Below are 23,633 nucleotides of genomic sequence, written 5' to 3' on the forward strand. Positions count from 1 at the left end.
ATGAGCGGCGCTTTAAAGTCTGTTTTTACACCTACTGCTTCCCCTGCCCAAAGGATGCCACTTCTTGTCTGGCATGAGGTTGCCCCACTATGCACAAGTCTATTAGTACTCCAAGCCTTTCCATAGCTCTGTACTCCTGTTTATTTTTCCCTCTGCTTAAAATGTCCTCTTCCTTTCTCTCGTATGTGGCTAAAAAATTAAGAATTGAAAAATTCCCCCAATCTCTGGTTCTCCCCTTTGCCCTGCACCCAGCCCCAAGGAAATGCCCCTTTCCTTCTCTGGGATTTCCTGCAGTACCTTGTGCATAGTCTCCTGTTACCTTATCATAGCACCACTACCTTAGTCTTATCTCCTCAAGGACGGAACCAAGCAGAATGACTGACAAATGAAAGAAACTTATTAACTAATTAGAGAAAAAAAATAATCCAAAAGAAAAGTTAATGGAAGTTTAGGGAAGATAGAAGAGGTAGAGAAGTGAGGAAGTGAAGAAAGAGAGAAGAAAGGGAGACAGGCAGGGAAAAGAAGACAGGACAGAAGATTCATATTGTTAGAAAATAAGTCTCCACCTACCTGAGTGAACTATACATCACTACTCCTAAGAAATAAAAATTTTAAATGTGCTAATTTATAAAGTATAGTAACCAGAAAGCAATAGGTACCTATAAAAAGCAGATCAGGATAGGAACGCTCAGCCAATAAATATGAGACGGATTCTATGGAATTTCATTCCCAATTGTTCTGTAGTCAAAGAGACACACTAGTTAAGCCTGTGTCAACATTGACCTACTTTTACTGGAATCAAAAATAAAAATCAGACAGCTGTCCTCACCTAGAGGTGAAGATAAAACATCAATATACCCAATCCTGAAATAAACATTTTTGAAAATCATCCAGACAACTTGTATCTATGACCATCACAAAAGTACTGGTGACATTTTTCTAAGCTCAGAACTTTTTAGAATTTTCTGGAAGATTAGGGTGATGATGATAGAAATAATATGGCATGAAAAAGAGAAGCGGGGAAAAGGCAAAGGTATTTTCCCTTAATATTTGCACATCTATAAATTGTCAATTTGAAGTACTTGTCTCTACTACTCACTGCTCCATTAACTTAAAGCAAACAAGCAAATAATAATTGTAGCATATATCTGAGAAATTCTTTATGATTTTAACATAAAAGAATAGAAAAACACAGGATCCAAGCAAATTGTCATATGCATATGAAAAAGCTGTCGCTCAGTATTTGTGCCAATGAATGGAGGGAGTAGAGGGTTAGGCTGAATAATTTATATCATCAAATAATCCAAGCACCTCATTTTAACAATAGTCCCAACTTCCTCGTCACCACTGTCCTTCATGGCCAGCTAACAAACTTAAAAAAAAAAATGGATGGGCTGGAAATCTATCATTTTTATTTCCCTATCCTCTCCATGCTGCTGTTGCTGCTGCTAGTAATACAGTGAAATAGTCCTAAAGAGCCCATTGTGGTGGAGGTAAGGGAATCATATCAAACCACAAAACTAGGTAATTAGACCCTGAGTAAATGGACTTGCTCACCTCCCACTGAGGTCTTGAAACCCTCTGAAGTTGAATTTAATGCTTTTATTGCATATTTCTTCTTGACAGTGACACCGTGAAAGGCGTGGAGAAGCAAGTTCCATTTGGATACAACATTAGCAGAAAGAACCTGGGGAGCTGCTCAAGGGGAAAAACTGCTTCTTGCTGGTGAGTGCCTGACTTACTCAGTACTCGGAATTTGCGATAAGCGGATAAATTAATGAGTGAGGCAGTAAGCAGGGATGAGAACTGCATTTTCTCTTTGCCTGATCTCTAACTAGTTATGTAAACTTGAACATGCCATTTCATTTAATTGAATGTCAATTTTCTCATCGAAGAGGTGGTAACAGAAATGGGAGTTCTGGAAGTTATCCTGAGCTTCCCATGACAGAATGAATGTGAAAGCACTCTTTAACTTACCCATTACTCTTAGAACAGCAGAAAAAGGAGGAGGGGGCAGGGTGGCTCAGTGGGTGAAGCACTTGACTTTGTCTCAGGTCATGATCTCTGGGTTTGGGTTCCAGCCCTGTGTTAGGCTCTGTGCTGACAGTTTAGAGCTTGGAGCCTGCTTCGGATTTTGTATCTTCCTATCTCTCTGCCCCTCCCCACCCCCCTCTCTAAAATATAAGTATTTTTAAAAATGTAACTTTTTCCTCAAGATCTGGTTACATGATTTATATATACACTTGTCTCCTCATGATCTTTTTTTTTTTTTTTTAATCTATCTTGAGCCCACCAGACAAATGGGGCTGGTTTGGCCCTTAATGGGACAAAATTAAACCTCTGGCTGGGGTGCCTGGGTGGCTCAGTTGGTTAAGTGTCTGGCTTCGGCTCCAGTCATGATCTTGTGGTTTGTGAGCGTGAGCCCTGTGTTGAGCTCTGTGCTGACAGCTCAGAGCCTGGAGCCCATTTCAGATTTTGTGTCCCTCTCTCTCTGCCCCTCCCCTACTTGTGCTCTCTCTGTCTCAGCCTGGGTCCCAGAGCCTTCCTGAGCTAATTCTCTTGCAGGAGAGAACATCAAATCCAGAATACACCCCCCCCCCCATTGCATCCCAGGTGACTGACTTAGAAAGCCTCAGATTTTTTTCAATTTGGAAAAAAATACTTACTTTTGGATAGGTATCTACAAAGTCAAAATGTTTTTAAAATACACACACACACACAAAAACCTAGTTGTATGTCTTCCTGCCACTATCTTCCCCGGTCCCCTAATAGATCAAACTCTTGAGAAAAAGTTGTAAAAGAGATCTATATACTGATAGTCCTATACCGACAGGTATTGTATTGCTGAGTGAAAATTCATGGGGAATAAGCTGGATAATATGTGACTTTCACGTAAGACTGAAAGGGGAGTAAGAATTTGTGTGTGTCACTTTATATTTGTCTGTATTTGAATAGAAACACTGGAAAGGTAAACAACCAAAAATAGTTACCAGTTTCTGAAAAACAAGAAGTTAAAAATCTCAAAATACATTTTGATTTGTTTCTTTCCCTGTGGAATTCTCTCAGGTGTTGCTTTGTATATTATAAGGCTCTATTTTCATGGCACAAAGGTTTATGGTCAGTTTTTTTCTTGATGGAATACCACTTCTATCGGTATATAATTTTCTTCTATGTTCTTTCACCTTTCCGCACCCCCAGTCTGCCTTAAGACTATTAGAATAGCTGCCATACTTATTTCTGTGTATGTTTGCTTTCCATACAAATGTCCACTTACGTGTATATGCGCTCCAAGGAATTGGCACCAACAGCCATGGTGCTGGAACTGAGTCCTGAGTGTCATCCCCGTGTCCAGGTGTCCTTAAATAAGTAACTTAAATTACCAGATTAAGTTAAATTAAAAAATTAAGTGAAATACTTAAATAATTAAATAATTTCTCAAATGTAATTTAAATCATTGGTTGGTTGGGGGGGAGTCTTTTATGGTGCTTCTGTTTCTCGGGCACGTAGATGTTTAGTCCCTTGGAAGAAGCTCTTGCGGTGTGTTGGAAGGGGGCACGAGGAAATGGCGTGAGATGAAACCCCAGCTCCCGGTGTCTGCCCTTTCTGCCTAGTTAGAGATTGGGGTGGCATTTGCTGTCGGACAGAGAGACGGGAGTGTTCGATATTGTTCTATCACTTCTCCATCACACGTTCCCTCCCACCAGCCGATTTGGTCTCTCAAGGAATCTCTTCATACCTCCATTCTAGGCACCGCTCTTTTCAAAGAACTACCCTGGGTTTATTTATCTAGATGTGGTAGAATTTATCTAGATTTATCTAGATGAGGAAGAATCCATGATGTTCAGCCCATTAACATAATATGAAACTCTTATAATCCACTCATTGGCCAGCGTGTCCTTGATACTGCCCCAGTGACTCAGTCAGCACCAAAGAGTCCACGATGCTCTTCCTCCTCCAGATCTTGCTGGGACAATAAATGATCCAACAAGGACACAACCGGAAGAGCTGCCAAGGGGTTCTATTTGGCACCTGTTCCTTTCTACCCAGACTATTACTTCCCAAACTTATATTAGGACCAAATCACTATCTAGCTGATTAGCAGTTTCTTGCAGTTTAGATATTGGGGTCTGGGATAAATCAAATGTTCTCTTGCTTCTTTGTTATGTGCAGGGTCATGTGTGGGGATGGGAATCAGTAATTATTAGTTGGCCATTTTGTTGTGTAGTGGACCTTTCATAGCCTCCTACCCATCCTAATAAATGCATACTGCACAGTTTACAAATAACTTCATGGTGTTTATCCTAGAATCATAGTAGAACACATGTTTGAAAACCTTTAAGCCTTTATTGCATCTCTATGTCATAAATAACTCACACACACAGGCTTCTTGAAAATTGAGACCATATACAATTGATTATTGTGTTTTTCTAAATATCTGCCAAAGTGCTTTGAGCAGAGAAAGTGCACCAGGAAAATTGTTTTATTTAATGGGCACTTTCAACATAACTGAAATTCAGAAGGATACCTTTTGTACAAGGACAGGGATTTGGAAGTTCATGCCGTTTAGATTATTTTGCATATGAGTAAGATTCTGTCCCTGTCATGTGGATTCTGAATGAAACGTTCCCATAGAATTATTTCTATTTCATTAGTTTTAGAAGCCCAAAGTAGAAATCTAGTGTAAACCTCTTTCACTGCAATGTTTGAGAGCTATACTCTGTTTTCTTTATGATTTAAAGCATAACCTCACCACATATTGAGCCCAGAAAATGCAAGTCATAAACCCAGCTTTTAGGAAAGAGGTAATATTGTCTAGTGTTAAAATTCTAGGTTTTAGGACACAGGTATTTTTCAATCATATTTTTCCTTTAAGAACAACTAAGGAGAATTTCAAGACATCTAAGATAATGGATGTTATGGGATGTTAGAGAAAGAGCAGAGTCTAGCATAATTCCAAGGTTTGAGACTCTCCAGAATAACATTTTTTTAAAAACTACTGATCACTCATGCATCTGGTGGCAAGCCTCCAAGTTGGAGATGGCAAACTGCCAACTGAGTTTCTGATGGAACTGTAACATCTATCATTACCTGAGGATCAAATCTTCATTGACAAATATGAGTCCTTTCTTGCTGATCCTTTAAAGTCCTCTGACACTTAGTCTTTTATTCACACTGGTCTTTTCACCCCCAATGTCTATTGTGCTAGATCAACTGCACAGTTTTGTTGCTAGTGCCTGGGTAGCTAAATATTGCTACAGGAAATTGTACAAGATGCATGGATACCATCATAAATGCAGAATTGCTAGCTCTCAGAACTGCTTACTATATTTCTTTAGCTAACTCAATTTCATGCTCCCTACTATGACCATTAGAAAATATTCTATACTTTTTTTCCAACTGGGTTACCGTCAGCTCTTGCCAGGACTGCAGTCTCTTGTCTTTCCGATGGTGCTTTTGTTCCTCAAAAACAAACTCTTCCTGAATAGCTAGAGTGAGGTTTGTGCTTTCCTTTTTTTAACTTTATTAAAGTATAATTTACATGTACAAAAGTCCACAATCCATAAATGTGCCACTTCATAAAATCCCACAGACTGAAAACTCCCATGTAATCGTTCCCCAGCGAAGAAACAGAAGATGGCTGGCATGGACAAGCGGGCCTTGTTCTCGCTTCCGGTCACCAGCCCGCCCCCAAGAGTAGATGCTTCTGTGATACCCCATTTAGTCTTGTCTGGTTTTGTGCCATTATATGAATGGATTCATAGGAAATATATTCTTTATTATTTTTCTTGTTTTCTTTAATTTAAATCCAAGTTAGTTAACATACAGTGTAATAATGATTTCAGGAATAGAATTTAGTGATTCATCACTTACATTTAATGCCCAGTGCTCCTCCCCACAAGTGCCCTCTTTGATGCCCCTCACCCATTTAGGCCATTCCTCCACCCCCTCTAGTAACCCTCTGTTTGTTCTCCGCATTTAAGAGTCACTTATGGTTTGTAGGACTATATTCTTTTCTTAAAATGTTTTGTATTTATTTTTGAGAGACAGGGAGAGATAGCATGAGCAGGGGAGGGTCAGAGAGAGAGGGAGATACAGAATCTGAAGCAGGCTCCAGGCTCTGAGCTGTCAGCACAGAGCCCAACGCGGGGCTCAAACCCATGAGCAGTGAGAGCATGACCTGAGCTGAAACCAGACACTCAACCGACTGAGCCACCCAGGCGCCCCTGTAGGAATATATTCTTTATTGAAAAATTTTCTCACTGGAAATGATGATTGCAAAGTTAATCCATGTTGTGTATGGTTCTTGTAGCGTATTTCACTATGTGCATTTACTAATACATACCTCTCTACCCATAATCGTGCATTTATATTTTGGGCAATTTGGCTAGTTTCCATTTGAAAGATATCACACAGTAGTTCTTTCTGTTGATAGCTTTTTATGAACACATGTATACTTTGCTATTACATACGTACCTAAAAGTGAACTACATATAATGCATTTAATTTTACTATATACTTCCAAATAGCTTACTGAAATTTTGTACTAATTTACACTAACAACAGCATATAAATGACAGTTGTGGTTGCTTCAAGTATTTTTAAGACTTTTTATTATGTTATTCTTTAAGTAAATTTTTAATGTTTATTTTCATTTTTTTAAAGCATTTTTATTTATTTTTGAGAGACAGAGACAGAGCATGAGTGGGGGAGGGGCAGAGAGAGACACAGAATCTGAAGCAAGGCTCCAGGCTCCGAGTCATTAGCACAGAGCCAGAACTGGGGCCTGAACCCACAAACTGTGAGATCATGACCTGAGCCCAAGTCAGCCACTTAGCCAACTGAGCCACCCAAGAGTTCCATGTTATTTTTTAAAGCCATTTTTAAAAATGAATTGTTGAATCTTCTTGTTTCAATAAGAAAAGAAATGAAATTGAGAACACTTTCATGTTTATTGGACACTCGAATATCTTCTCTTGTGAACTTCCCATTTTCTGTGGTTTAACTGGCTTTACCTATTGATTTAGAAGAGTTCTTTATATGCTATGAATACTAATTCTTTGTCAGACATAGGTATTGCAAATCTGCACTTATTCTTTCCATTGCCTTTTAAATCTCTTAATGGTGACTTTTTAGAAATAATTTCTTTTTTTTAATGTAGTCCAATGTATCATTTTTTTTTCTTTTTATGGTATGTGTCCTTTAAAGGAAATATTGTCCTACTCTAAAATCACAATTGTTTTCTTCTGAATACTTTGTTGTTTTGCCTATAATGTTTAGAGGTACAAATTCTAGAATTGACTTCTATGTTTGGTGTGAGGTAAGGGTCAAGATAAATTTTTCATATGGATATTGGATTATTCAACACCATTTATTGAAAAGACAGACTTCCCCAACTACACTGAAATGTTATCTTTGTCATCAATTAGATCACCATATATGTCTGGGCCTGTTTTTTTTTTTTTTTCCATAGTTGGGTTATCTGTCTTTTATCCAATACTCTATTGTCTTAATCATCATGCTTTATAATAGGTTTAATTCTCGTTACTTTGTACTGTAAGCATTCCAACTGTTAATGCTTCTTCAAAGTTGAAGGGCTATTTTTGGTCCTTTGCATTTCTATATAAATTTTAGAATTCAATCTATCAATTTCTATAGGGAAAAAAAAGCTGGAATTTTGGTTGGGATTGCATTGACTCTGTGAAGTACTCTTTGGAGAAGTAATATTGAATCTCCCACTATAGAAACATAGTATAATCCTTCATTTATTTCTGTTAATTTAATTTTTCTCCATCGTGTTTTGCACTGTTAAGTAAAAATGTCTTGCAAATTCTCTGCTGGATTCTGGATTTATTCCTAAATATTTTTAATGTTTTATTTTTTTTCATGTAGTTTATTGTCAAGTTGGTTTCCGTATAACACCCAGTTCTCTTCCCCATAAGTGTCCTCCATGACCATGAGGTATTACCCTTTTAATATTGTTAGATTTAGTTAGCTCTTTGCTAAGGAATTGATATAAGGTATCACTGCTAATTTTAAAACTGAAGTATAATTGACATACAATATTGCATTTGTTTCAGGTGAACAACATAGTAATTTGACATTTATAAAGTTATGAAATGATCACCATAAAGGCTAATAATTATGTCACCGTACAAAGTTAATATGATATTATTGTCTGCATTCCCCATGCGGTCTGTCACATCCTCATGACTGACTTCTTTTATAACCAGAAGTTTGTTCCTCTCGATGCCCTTCAGTCATTTAGGCCACCTTCCAGCCCCACCTCTTCTGGCAACCATCAGTCTGTTCTCTATCTGAGCCTGTTTTTTGTTCTGTTTATTTGTTCTGTTTATTCTTTTCGGGTTTTTTAGATATTTTTATTTTTTATTTCTAATTTTTTTTCATTTTAATTCCAGTTTTGTTAAAAATACAGCATTATGTTAGTTTTAAGTGTACAATATAGTGATTCTGCATTTCCCTCATGCCAGCCTGAGTGTACTCTTAATCCCCACAATCTTTTGTACCAATCACCCCCCACCTTACTTGTGGTAACCATCCATTTGTTCCCTATACTTGAGAGTCTGTTTCTTGGTTTCTCTGTTTTCCTTTGCTCATTTGTTTTGTTTCTTAAATTCTACATTTGAGTGAAATCCTAGGGTATTTGTTTTTCTCTGACTGAATTAGGTCACTTAGTATTATATTCTCTAGTTCCACCCATATTTTGAAATGGCAAGATTTATTTCCTTTTTTGTGGGTAAATAATATCCCATCATGTATGTGTTTATACATACATACACACGCATGTGTGCATGCACACACACCCCACTTTTTTTTATTCATTCGTCTATCAATGGACACTCGTATAATTTAGCTATTGCAAATAATTCTGCTATAAACATAAGGGCACTCTTATCCCTTTGAATTAGTGTTTTTTATATTTTGGGGGCAAATACCCAGAAGTACAGTTACTAGATCATAGAGTAGTTTGTTTTAACTTTTTGAGGAACCTCTTTACTGTTTTCCAGAGTGGCTGCACCTGTTTATGTTCTCACCCACAGTGTAAGAGTATCCCCCTTTCTCCGCAGCCTTGATAACACTTGTTTCTTGCGTTACTGATTTTAGCCATTGTGACAGGTGTAAGATGTGAGACAGGTGTGACAGTTTTGGTTTATATTTCTATGATGATCAGTGATGTTGAGCATCTTTTCATGAGTCTGTTGGCCATCATTTGTTTTGTTCTTTAATTTTTTTAATGTTTATTTATTTTTAAGAGAGAGAATGAGTGAGGGAGAGGCAGAGAGAGATGGAGACAGTTTCTGAAGCAGTCTCCAAGTTCTGAATGTCAGCAAAGAGCCCCACGTGGGACTTGAACTCACAAACCGTGAGATCATGACCTGAGCTAAAGTCAGATACTTAACTGACTGAGCCATGCAGGCACCCCCGCTTTGTTTTTTTAGATTCCACATTAAGTTAAATCATATGGTATTTTTCTTTCTCTGTCAGACATTTCACTGAGCATAGTCTCCAGCTCTATTCATGTTGTTGAAAACGGCAAGATTTCATTCATTTTATGACTAATATTTCATTATATACAGAAATATAAAACACATAGATACAGATATGCCTCACAGGTGTGAGGTGATATCTCATTATGGTTTTGATTTACATTTCCATAATGATTAGTGATATTAAGCATTTTTTATCTTTTCATATATGCCTGTTGCCATGTTTGTGTATTTTCAAAAAATGTGTATTCAGATCTTCTGTCCATTTAATTGAACTTTATTTTTTGCTGTTGACTTGTATGAGTTTTTTTATCTATTTTGTATATTAGCCTACTAAATTCCTGAATTAAGGTTACACTGGTCTCATATAAAATAATTAGCAATTGTTATTATTTTTTCTGTTCTCTAGAAGAGTTTATACAATATGGCTATTAATATTTTCTCATATGTCTGGAAGAATTCACCAGTAAAGTGATTGGGCCTGGGGTTTTCTCTCTGGGAAGTATTTTAAATAATATATGTTATTAGTAAAGACTTGCTATAAATTTTGTTTGAAAGACTCTGCCTAATAGCAACCTAATTCCTTGCTTGGTCATCTCTGATGCTATTCTCTTTCCCCTGCTCACTGCTTTCTGGTCAAAATGAGCTTTTGTCCATTTTTCCCATCATAGGGTCCTGGAACATGCTTTTCCTTTACCAACATGTTTTTTCTTCCATCCCTTTATTTAGTCAGTATGTAGAAGTCTTTTTCAGGGTCTGTCTCAGATATGACTTCCTCAAAGAAGTATTTCCTAACACACTCTATCCCTTCCCACTGGTGAATCAGAAAATCTGGAGATGCTTCCTAGAATTTGCATTTTTAATACTCCTCAGGTATTTCTTAGGTATTATGAAGTTTGAGGACCTCTGACTTAGCGCTTGAATGGGGTAAAGCACATTCAAGATAAAATGGAATGGTTACTAATATTGGACATGGAGGAAAATAAGATACCTTATTTGTAAGGAAACCCCTTATATGTGTTTTCTGGACTCTCTGTATTTTTTTTACCCTTTGAGTGATCCCTTTTATCTTTTACTAATGAACACTGGGTCATAGGGAACCTGACATGGGGAACAGAACATACACAATTCATTTAGGATCTTTCAGATAGACATACAAGAACACTACCATTAGATTAATGAGAACAACTCTGTACCAAGAGCCTTACCTTGCTGGTCTTACAGGATCATTGTTAGAATCAAATGGAAAAAAAATAAGTGTGAATAAGATTCATAAATTACAAAGTGAAAGATCAGCCATAGATGGGTAAACCATAAAAATCTGAATTTTCTTGAAACTTAAAGCTAAGATTGCAAAACAGTCGAATTGCCTGAAATCTAAGGAAAGACAGATGCCTTCAAAGCGATCAAGTGAGGACCAGCCTCAGAAACAGAGAGAAGTCATGCCTGCTTGTAGGATCTTCTCCATGGGCCCAATAAAGTACTTCAATGAAAAACTGTGAGGAGGGTGAGACTCAAAGTTTCCCTCCTGGTGTATGCCTAGAGGGGTGAAGCAGCCTCTAAAGAAAAAACTTTCTCAGTTGTGAGGGTCATAATTGAATGAAACTGCAGTATACAATGGATGTCAGAGAATTGATATTGGAACATAGTATCAAAATTGTGAGAACCTTAAAATGCCTTTCTTTAAAATTTCTGAGGTACAAAACAGGACAGTCAGTGACATTTGGTTTCAGAACTCACCATCTGCTGAAGTATAAATATTTGTAACTTTCTATCTTCACCCTCAGCTTTGTCCCTGGCACTGAGAACAGTGCTGACCCTTAGTAGATGCTCAGTAAATCCTTAAGGAATAAATGAATGAATAAACCAAGACCTTTTTTCCAGAAGATTGGAGTGCAAGTGCCATTGGCATTTTTCATTGAAGGAAATTATGAAATTTAGAAGTTTCTCTAAATTAGATTATATACTTGCTAGTTGAGTCTAACCCAGATGTAATACCGGGTAATCTCAGCTAATTAAATCTAGATAGGATTTCAGTATACCATATATGCTTTTTGTTTTATCTTCCACTGACCCTTATGCAAAGCTTTTTTCTCTTCATCAACACACACACACACACACACACACACACACACACACATTCATTTGTATGTCAAGCATTTTGTAAACTTAATAGCTTACAACAGATTTGGGGGTAGAGGTAAGCAGGGGCACCCAATATAGATGATTCCTTTTCTCGTGCTGCTCCTTCTCCAGATTCTCCTCTCTGAAGTCCTAAGTCAAGTCCATGCCCTGCAGAGACTCATTTACTCAAGTGGGCTAATCAAGGCATTTTCCAGACAAAGGCAGCTTGATCCCAGTTTCACTTTTTCCTCCCAGCTCTGAGAACTCAATTTTCTCCCTCATTACATTCCCCCGCGAGCCAAACAGTTATAGCTCCTAGCAAATTTATTTCATAAATTCTCTCCCTGAACTTTAGGTGAGTAAAAGAAAAGCACGATGATGAACAGGTCTGTACCCTTGGCTCAGCTTGCGTCCCTCCTCTCTAATCTAGGTCTGTGCAGGGCTCCTCTTTGAGGCCCCAGAAGACAATGGCTTCCACTCCCCTCCCCTCATCCCTGCTTCCTGAGGTTCAGCCCTTCCTCCTCACTCCTACAAGCAAAGGAATGTCACTGTTTTCTCAAGTGGTGTTGTATTCTCTTATATGAAGACCATGCTCAGCTAGTATTCTAAATTCAATTTGTTCCTTGAATTAAAAAAATAATCCTTTTATAGTTAAAAAATATATATTTATTTATTATTTACAGAAAGGCACCATGAGGTAATTATTATTCAGGGTCCCATTAACCAGCAATAACTGCTGTTATGGTATTTTGGTCTTTAAAAAAACTACATCTTTTTTCAAATGCACTCATATACCTACACATACTCACAAATGGTACCATGTCATAAATGTTACAAAACTGTTTCTCCTTTTTAACATCGAGTATCCTGTGTTTAGATTGTATTCTTCTATATAAACTAATGTTAATAATCATATAACATTGTACTACATTAATATTCCTTAATTCATTGAAGCAGTACTGAATTACTGAACATTTAGGGCTTTTCTCTATTTTTTTTTCTTTTTCTCTAATTTTTTAAGTGGCTAGAAGCAATGCCGTGAAAAATAAATATTCCATAATTATAGATTTCACATGCAAAGATAGATTGATGATGCCCTTTTAGGTTTAAGAAAAAGTAGTGCAGTTGGTCCATTAAAGGAAAGAACAGGCAGTTAAAAAGTAAAGTGAGGAATAAATTTACAAATCAAGCATCTTTAATATATACTGGTGAAATGCCTATATATTTTCAAGAAGCTGCTTCTCTGAAAGGATTGTGCTAGCACCTGTTTTTTGAAGTAGAGCAAGTCAAGTATCAGAAAACATGATGGATTTACCGACAGAATTTATCTGAAGCCTGACAACTAAGCCTTCTGTAGATATTCACTTCTAACCAGTGGTAGAGTTTTGTGATACTTGTTTTAATAAAATAGGAGATAGGATTCCCAGAAGCAATTCTTTCCTGGACTACAAAAACATTCAATGGAAAATGATCTTTCCAATGCCCTAGCCACCAAAGAGTTCCCCTTTTTAAAGAACCTAAGTATTGAAATCTTGGAGAATCTGAACACTGAAAGAATAGGTTAACCGTGATCTGTGTTTTTCAATCCACAAAAATGACAACGTTGTACAAAAACTGGAGAATAGTTCATCTGTTATCTTAGAAATCTGCCTGTATCTTAGTATCATGGACAGATATAAAACTACTTTCTTCAGTATGGGAAGACTAATATAATGTAGTGTGTGTGTGTACAGTCCTCATTAGAGAGGAGGCAGATATGAAACAATCCCAGGAATAAGTATGATTGCAAAAAGATGGGATGCCTGGGTGGCTCAGTCGGGTAAGCGTCCAACTTCAGCTCAGGTCATGACATCACAGTCTGTGGGTTCGAGCCCCTCATCAGGCTCTGTGCTAACAGTTTGGAACCTGGAGCCTGCTTCAGATTCTGTGTCTCCCTCTCTCTGACGATCCACCGCTCATGCTCTGTCTCTCAAAAATAAACGTTAAAAAAAATTAAAAAGACCCATTTAGGAAACTTTAAGTATAAATTCTTATTTACTTAAGTTTTCATGTATTTATGGACAAATGAGAAGTATAATATGAAATATGTATAATATTTTTGTAAATATCATCTACATAATTATAAAAACCTTCACTTTTTTATACTAAAGGAAGATAATAAGGAGGAATTACATATTAAAGTTTTGAATTATTTAATTTTCACCAGGGAGCAATTAACTTTTAAAAATATTCTAGGGAAGTCTTATATTTTCCTAAACACTTGGTTTGCTTCTTCTCTTCCAAATGGAAAACTGTACAACAAATCAGGTTATTCTTTTTGTAATAATTTTCAGCAAGATCCAAGTTGAATGTAAAGTTATATGGATGGAATAAAATGACTGGGATTTGTATCATTTACCTTTGTTTTGATTTTATGGATCTATTATATCACAAATGTGTTTTATTATCAACCATGTGAGAAGTCTTTGTAAGAAAGATTTGGAACATATAAATAACTTTCTTGAACAACTCAAAAAGCTGTAACTGTGAATATATATCTACAGAAATCTAAAAAATGAAATTTTAGTCATTCACATATTAAGCATGTACTTTGAAAATGATTCTATGGATACAGTAATTAAGAAGAGAACATCTAAGATGGTCATCCTCCCCTTCTCCTTCCCTTTATCATATAACCCATGATAGAAGCATTTAAACTAGTAATTAGCAATATTTAGTATTAGTTTTCTTCAGTCTACTAATGTCTGAATATCCTACATATTTTTTACAAAACATGTGTTCATACATTTTGTATTATGAATACACTTCTCATTTGTCTATACACTTAGAGTCTAAAAGCCTACATAATTATGAATTTATACTTGAATTTTCCTATGTGGTTCTTATTACAGTCATATGGATTCCAATGATTATTTAATATCTGCTTCTACTCTGATATGGGCAGGAGCTATGTTTACCTTTTTTATCCTCAATTTTCATGTTCCTATAGAGCAGGGATCAGTAAATAATTTTTTGTATAGGGCCAGATGATAACTATTTTAGACATTGGTGATCATAAGGTCTCTGTTACACCTCAGCTCTGATATTCTAGTATGAAAATAGCCATAGACAATAAGTAAATAAATGGATGTGACTGTGTTCCAATAAAATTTATTTTACTAACACTAGTGGCAGGCCAGCAGGTTTGCTGACCCCTGTTACAGGGTATGGTTGGCAGTCAATAGTTTTGAAAATGAATGAATGGGGATCTTAAATTTAACATGATGAAATCTGGAGAAAGGATAGATTTCATCTTTTACAACACTAATAGTGAAACAGTGGTTTGCCATTACATTTTTTGTCCTCAATCAAATTGCATATCCTTAAATATTTCCAAAGTTCAATTTTTTAATTCACTTTTGCTGTCAATGGTCTCCTCAACCTATAAACATTACATTAAAAAAGATTTACTAAACTTCCACCAACTGGGACTTCTCTTAACAAATTACCTTAGACAAAATCTCTATAGTTGCAAAAGTATGAAAAAAAAATCAATAGGAAAGCTAAAATTGTGGTCCCAACAATTCAACAGTGTCTGACCATTTTGTGAGGAAAGTATTGTTTGGCCTGATTTATCATTGTAGTTAGTCAGTAATGACTATCTTCATCAATAATATCTAGAGATGACTATCCTGATATTGCAAATATAAAGCATATGCATATTGATATATGTGAAGAATGTCACCAAATCAAGAAATCACTCCAATTAAATCAATTTAAACAGTTAAAGTTTCGTGAGGTACTTGCCTCTTGTTCTGTGTTTTCAAAGAGAAAGAAACGAATTGCCGAAAATCTTAGGAAAGGACACTGTAGACGGGCATAACAGATAAAGGATGTATGGTAGAACATACTTTAATACTCCACTTTGCTGACTTGGGCCAATCCTAAGTAAAGAAGTATTAAATGAATACCTTCAAGTCATTTAGCCCCTAAAAGTAAAGCTAATTTCCCCTCATACATGGCTTTCTAATAGTTAGCCTACAAGTTGTTTCTGCTGCCTTTCACACAGACTATATAACATGCTGTTGATTTTTGTGAGCTTTGCAATGTCTATTTTTTCAGTCTACTGTCTCTTTCATGCTCTGGCTTAGAATTTATCTCACCTGCTGGGCATATTGCTTGTGGAAACATTTAATCTGAACTTCATCCATTTTCCATCTGGGCCTCAAAGAAAAAAGTTTTTTGATTTCTGTTCATTTATTTACTGGGGGCGGGGGGGATGTAACACGTTCCAGAAAGAATTAACTGAACCCAAATTAGGTTGAGACAGCAACAGAGCTTGGGAAGGTGTCTACCATGTTGTTGGCTTCATACGTTCTATGATTTGTGTGCACAGACTAGTTCCTTTGCAAATTGGCCCGTTGGGTTTAACAAGGAAAGAGAAAACATGAAGACAAGATTTTTGAGACTTAACATTTAATTTGAAAGAGAAATTTTATAGAATTAGGAAATGTGCAAAACAGTCAAAGAAAAGCAGAAAATAAATTTCAGTATTAATCTCCTCTCTGAAGTTTGGGATGGGAAGCGACACCGAAGACAATGACCTAAACCTCTTGCAAATACAAGAAGACAGACTGGAAAATACCTTTGTGAATCTATGTATCAAGTTTTATAAAGAACTGTCTGTAGAGACAGAAACATGGTAAGCAACCAATACATACATTTTTAAAAAAGGAAATAAACAAAATATATCCCAAAGATGAGAAGAACTCGGACAGCGACTATAAGGACATATCTCAACAACTGTTGCCATGTGACAACATTCTGGTCAAATGAATTAACCTGTTTTAGGAGTCCTTCCTCAGTGTTAGTAAAGGTACAATGAGGCTGGTTGGGATTGAACATGCCATTGGCACCACCCTTTTTTGTAAAGCACTAAGAGATTTGGTAAGATCTGTCAAGTGGGGAAAAATGTGAACACTTAAGAACTTTTTTTTTAATGTTTTATTTTTGAGAGAGACAGAGCACGAGTGGGGGAGGGCCAGAGAAAGAGAGAGGGAGACACAGAGTCAGAACCAGGCTCCAGGCTCTGAGCTGTCAGCACAGTCTGTCACGGGGCTTAAACTCAGAGAATGCAAGATCACGGTCTGAGCAAAAGTGGGTCAATTAACTGAGCCACCAGGTGCCCGCAAAAATATGAACACATAGAATAAGTTATCCCTCTTCAGGGCATTTGTGCTAAGGGCATAATTTAACTAGAGAAGGGTACATATCCACCTAAAGATTTTTGTGGTGTTTCAAAAATAATAAAACTATAAAAAATATTAGTAATGACAGCACATACAGATATTTACAATAGCTTTCATGAATACCATATACTGCAAGAAAAATGCTGCTGATTATATTAAATAAAACTCTGGATAAAAAACGATATGTCCAAGATTCTTGTAAGGATTAACAAGAGCCTACCTCCATTAACATAAATGTATTTATTTTCTATTTTAAGTAATAAAATGAAAACTCAGAGAAGAATACAATAAAATTCTCTGTCCTGGGAAGCAGGAGACCTATCTGGTTCTTACTCCATGCCTGTTAGAATGTTCTAAATGTGTGCTTCCTAGATACCTTGTTTTAGTCTTGGTCTATGATCTATGAGGGGAACTTGATCTATGAGGGGACTGGTCTGGATGAGTTATTGAGGTTCTAACTTTATTACTCCTTAAAAGTGAGAGCTATACAGCACAAGCATAATTATAATTTTTTTCCATACCCCATTTTAATAAAAATTTTACTTTCAGTCATTGCAAATGTGTGTCCCCAATGAGAAATATTCTCCAACCTTAGATTTGTAACGGAAGTCAAACCCTGAGAGCACCAGATATCTAGCTTGAAAACTGAAAACAGCCACAGCCTTGATATAATGTTGCTTTTGTCTGATTATTGGACGTGAGTCAGGGAATGTGCTGAGTCAGGTTGGGTTGTGCTCAGTCAGCTGAGACCGTGCTAAATCTCCAGGGACTGGGAACGGGGGTGAGTGGGAACTGGATGCAGAGTCAGTGCAGACTATGCTGAGTCAACATGGACTCAAAGGTAAACATGCACAGGAGAGATGTTGGTCACTCCCCCAAATTTCTCAACTCCATCAAAGTTGTGTTCTCTATTTATAACTATTGATTAACCACAAGGCACAGGTGATAGATCTGTGAAATGATTCTAGTTGTATTAGAAAATTCCTCTAGGGGCACCTGGCTAGCTCAGTGCATGAAGCATGTGACTCTTGATCTCAGGGTCATGAGTTCAACCCCCCGGTAGGGTGTGTTGCCTACATTAAAAAAGAAGGAGGAGGAGGAGGAGAAGAAGGAGGAGGAGGAGGAGGAGGAGAGGGAGAGGGAGAGGAAGAAGAAGAAGAAAACTCCATTACATGATGTTAGTGCCTTGGAAGACTCAATGGCCTTAACTCTTCTGCCCTGGGTTTTGATGACAGGCTAATTTTACCTGGCTGTCATCACAGGATTGTCTTGAACTGAAAACAGAGGAGAAAACTGAAAGGAAAACAACATCCGTTTTCACAAGAGAGAGCCATCAACCTGAGTAGTAAAGACTCAAGCTGCGCTTAAAAGTCAGGCTTTCTCTCCTCAGTGGGCAAAACAAAGATCTGAAGAGGGAACGGAATGTAAAGAGAGTACAGAGAGGAAAACGAGAGCTCAATCGGCTGCCAAGGGCATGAAGATCCAACCTGACCTGGTGCTGTGTGTGACGCCCTCACGCCAGAGCCCCTCAAAGAAACTGTGTATTATAAAGCAGGATGTGGATTAAGAACTCCACAGAAGCTTTAAGAACACTTTCCATGTTGGTGAGAATGTGAAGAAAAAAGAAAGGACTGAAGGCAAGGTACAGACTGGAATGAAAACAGGGAAGGTTTCCTGCATTGTTGGTGACACAGACAAGCCTGTGTCAGGGTTCGTACCCCTGGACCAGCACCTTGCAGCAAAAGGCCTGCCAGTGACGAGGTCTTCCAGAGTGCACAATGTTACATTTTTATGGTTTCCTTTTTTACAGCAGATATTGCCTAATTAGGAAAAGAGGTTTCACTGCAGACTTTATTTTACTGTAAAAGTCAAAGCACTTTCAGGAAACGAGTGTAGCCGTTTCCCAAGGTACTTAGCTAAATGAGAATTTCAAAAAATGGCAAGTGGCAAAATCCTCTCCTTTCCTGTGAATGATGGGTGAAAAGAACAATAATGGAATCATTATCTTCCTGAAAAACATAAATACCTATTAATGTAGATTAAGTCTCTAGTATTGGAAACTTGTAAAATTTTCAGTGAGTTTTATACAAGTATCGACCATCATGGGAATGACAGATTTGAACTTAGGTATTCATTTAGCTTTGATTATCTAATATGCACAGCATTGTACTGGAGGTTACAGATTCATGGTCGTTCTTTTAAAACTATCTGTCTCTCCTTGGCTGTTCTAGATTCGTTAAGAAATATGAGAAAGCAGAAGACTATCCCAAGTTACTGATCCTTTAAGAAATCTTATCAAGGGTACTTGGTTCAATCTGTAGACCACTTACCCTCTTGGAGATTACCAATGAGTAGTTCTATAGGAAAGTATAGACTCTAAGTTTTTCATAAAGATACTAATAAAGCAACATTAATACAACAGGAAGGATCACAGAGAAGGAGGAGGAAGAATATTGGGGAGGAAGAATCACAGAGTGCGGTACAGATCAGAGAAAAATTTCTGCTCAGTGGATACTGATTCCTTCCTGCCCATCTAAGGAATGGGCTGCACAGGCTTGCCACCATGCTCCGGCATTTGTTGGGACCAAGCTGTGTAGTGAAGGCTCAAGGCAAACACAGTGTCCCCCAGAGGGCCTCAGTGGGGGTTGACCATCAACTGTGACCCCAGCAGCAAGAAATCAGAGTGTTACATTTGCATAGCCACCACAGATAGTTTAGTCATGATGATCGTTTTTCCCTTCTGACTAAAGTTCAGTCAGTAGAGTAAATATTGGTAGAAAACTCTGAGTTTTTTCATCTGCAAACATCTTTGTTTAACCCTCCTTTCTGCCTGCTTGAAATAGATTCACTGCACAACAATATCATATTGACTGATACTTCACAGTCCTTTGTAAATGTCATTGCATGGGTTTCTAGCTTTCATTTTGTGGTAAGAAGGCAGATTTAAGTCTAATTCTCTATTTTCAAGTCCGTGTTTCCTTCTGGTTATTTTTAAGATATCTTTGATGTTCTGTAATTTCAGTACAATGTGCCTAGGTATAATTTGGACATACTTGACTGAGATTTGCCGACATTACTCAGTCTGGGCATTTGTGTTTCCTCCTGACTCTGGAAATTTTTTTTTCTTCCACTTCTGTCTTTCTGGAACTCATATTAGACTTACATTAAACCCTGTTTCTCCAGTTGTTGGGAGGTATCTGGAGATAGATTTTGCTCAACCCAAGAAAGAGCTGATTAAAAATTAGATATTTCTAAAGATATTTTACATTGCCTAAGAAAGTAGTGAGAGTTTTTTGTTTTTAGCGTTGGACATCTGAGCAGAATCTGGGCACTGTTGAAAAATATCTTCTTGCTGATATTCAAATAGGATAGCGGTAAATTTCTAAAATGATCCTTACGTTCCCTCAAATCTTGAAATTCTGTTACTTAATAACATAATATTCAAGTAATTTTACTTCAAAAACCTTCGAGGGTTGTTAAATATAGTGCTTTAACCTAAATCTCGTAGTAGCATGTGCAAAAAAAGGCCTATCTCACCATCCTTTTAATAATAGTGAAATTAATGTAAAATGTTCTACATAGTTGACCTTGATGTTCCCTCAACAAGAATTAATGTTGACATGAACAGTACAGCTACCTGTCAAAATTATTTTAGATTGCCTCCGTGTTCTTGTGAAGCTTTAATCAATTTAAAATTGTGTGTTAAAGAAGCAAATCTTTCTACTTTGGCTACAGTTCCCATTTATTGTTTTGTAATTCTTTTTTTAAAAAAAAAAAAGTCTTGCCCATGGGGTCCTTGAAAAAAGAAAAAAGATACCAAAACCCCAAGACAAAGAAAAATGATTGGAATGATGGATATGAACTAATTAGGAAGAACAAATACTTCTGTTTGTCCAAATGTTTGTCTTAAGAAAGCATTTCTACCATCGCCACCCCAGATTTCTTATAGTTGTTAGGTTCATAATGTAATTCATATCAGCCTACTTTCCCCCCATACTACTAAGCTGCCTTTATCATCACTTCCTTATACATCAAATGAAAATTGTAAATGAATTTATATACATAGAGCATTTAAGACAGTGCCTGAAGATAGATGAGAAAAAATACATCAGCACCTGACAGCTCACAAAACGAAGACCACCTTTGCCCTTTTCATGATCATTTGGATCATCTTTTCACTGCCTTCCACTGTAACTGATGGTTATAGCCTCCACTTCCTCTCTGTCTAGTCCAAAAGACCTTGTTAGTCACAGCACAAAAACACGATTAGAAAGGTAACCCCAGCCACAAGGAGCCTGGAAGACTATTGTTTCCTGGACCAACAATCAGTGTGTTGGGTGTCAGTGTTTTTTGCAGAGGTTGTGATCTGAAACTTTCTAAAGAACCATCCACTCTTTGGGGATGCATTTCTGAATTTCCATCCCAAACCATTTCTTCAAAAATACCACCATGAAATACTCATTTGTTGCTTGGGGCTGTCATCTAATTTGATGCACATCTAGATCCAGATGAAACATTAAATTGTCTTCTCTCTGGAGCACCTGGGTGGCTCAGTCCATTGAGCGTCTGACTTCAGCTCAGGTCTTGATCTTGTGAGTTAGAGCCCCACATCAGCACTCACTGCTGTCAGCCTGTCAGGGCAAAGAGCACGTCGCATCCTCTGTCTCCCTTGCTCTACTCCTCTCTTACTCATGCTCTCCCTATAATAAATAAATATTTAAAAATAATAAATGAATTGCCTTCCTCTCTCCTCTAGCAGGTGTACATTTTTTAAACTATCAGTGGCATTTCAAGTCTTCTGAAAACATTATGGCCATAAGTACATGGTCCAAAGCACAGTACAAGCAGCATCTGAACTAAAGCAGTTTCCATTTATAATGTTTTCACATAGTTGAGTAAATCAGATCATTAACTGAAAAAAATATATGAGTTCAATAAATGTTCTTATTCCACTTTAGCAGACCTGCTGTATTGTACGGCTCCTGGGAGCATCTGTGTAAATGGGACCATTTGTTGATGTAGTACATTGCCTGTGTGGCCATAGAGGTGGCCATGCATCCTGATACATCTGGCAAAAAGTTACCACATTTTCTTACAGAGTTGAGAAGAATGTTGTCATTGCCTTGGTCATAAAACAACTCAGTAAGTCTTATGACCACTCGGAACCACTTCCCAGTAGCATTAATTATTAATGTGCATCCATGTGATTCAATATTTATTGACATGTGTGTGTGGTCATTTATAATTTTCAAAAAGTTCAAATATCATGCAAACACACAAATCAGAAATTTTATTCAACTGGAGGATTAAGGAGAAAACTAGTAATATGTAGACTGGTTCAAAGGGAATTTGGATAACATACATTCATTTGTGTGTGCTGAAATAAATACATTATATGATACTAAACAGGTTAACATCTCAGGGTGATAAATTGACATTTTTGTAACTATCTTTTCCACATGGCAGAAATTGCTTGTATCTCTACTGAATGAAATTCATGTTTATTACTATGGACACATACTGTTTACATTACCAATAGTTCTGTGCAATTAATTTTTAAGTCACAAAATTATAAAATCACCTCCGAATAGAAAATCAATTAAATGTACAATATATAGAATGAGATCATCACTGAAGGGATCCTTGGGAATTGCCCACTGAAATCCTTTGTTTGTTTCCAAGTCTGCAGAGAACAACAGAATATATTATGGATATGAAAAATGTGAATATGGCTGAAAACACATGAATTCTATTGTCCTAAAGAAGTTTTCTCTGAACATATAAATGAAGGTTGAATCTGTTTAATTACTTTTTCATATAGTCACATTTATCTTAGAGCTAAGAGTAGTATATATTCTTGAGCAGCAATTTTTTTTCTATCATAGTTTTTCTAGGTCAGTACTTCATGTGTGTGTATGTGTGTGTTTGATTTTTAACATATTACATGCATAATACTTTGTATACAAAGTATCTGATAGCTTATATCTTTAATATGTTACATGTAAAAAATTAAGTTGTAACATCAATGGATATAAGTAAAAAGTCTTTACCATCAATCCCAATGTTATGTTTACTTTTAAGCAATTCAAAATAAGCTTATCATCCATTAATCCCATCTGCTGTGATGGTTTATGTAATGATTTCAGTGAATATTATCTCATAATTTAAAAAATTTTCTTTCAGAGATCTAATATTTATTCACAGATTTTTCTTAGAGAGTTTAGACATGATCCATGCTAGTATATTTCTTGCCTAACAATTGACCTTAAATTTTTTTAAGCTGTCTTAATGTGCTGAGACTTTTTTTGGGTGATATGCTCTCTGTTCTTTCCTCCTTTCACATTTTTCAGTTACTTGATCATATTCCAAGGCATTGATTGGCTCATATTTATTATTTTTTTAATTTATTTTTTTTAATTTCTGTCCTTGACGGAATGTATTAAATAAGCAAACACCACCAACAAGCAAAACAAGTACTACAATGTAAAAATATTTAAAAAAAAAGAAAACCCTCTCACATGCATAAATGAAAGGTTGCACACGAAGAACTCACATCTTTTCAAGCTTCAATAGTAAATATTCTGCTACTATGTATTAAATACTGCATGGTTTGCCCAAGCTAAGATGAAACCACATCATAAATCAATAAGCATTTTGCATTTTCTTTCATTATCTACTCAAAGTCATGCCTACTGCACCCCTAAACATTTCATTAAATCCAATTATACAGCAAACACTCCCAAAATAAACTTAGATTGTATTGCAGATTCACTTA

General features: G+C 36.6%; 1 long non-coding RNA gene across 1 annotated transcript in view; it reads left to right on the plus strand.

Annotated features, from left to right (window-relative positions):
* LOC115287350 overlaps window positions 1-23,633 on the plus strand; it is a 164,858-nt gene that overhangs the window by 23,963 nt on the left and 117,262 nt on the right. The window contains exon 2 of the long non-coding RNA XR_003906452.1: window positions 1,627-1,725. This is a non-coding gene — a long non-coding RNA (uncharacterized LOC115287350). The remainder of the gene's footprint in view (window positions 1-1,626; window positions 1,726-23,633) is intronic.

The sequence above is a fragment of the Suricata suricatta genome, chromosome 1, assembly GCF_006229205.1.
Source record: "Suricata suricatta isolate VVHF042 chromosome 1, meerkat_22Aug2017_6uvM2_HiC, whole genome shotgun sequence".
Classification (NCBI taxonomy): domain Eukaryota; kingdom Metazoa; phylum Chordata; class Mammalia; order Carnivora; family Herpestidae; genus Suricata; species Suricata suricatta.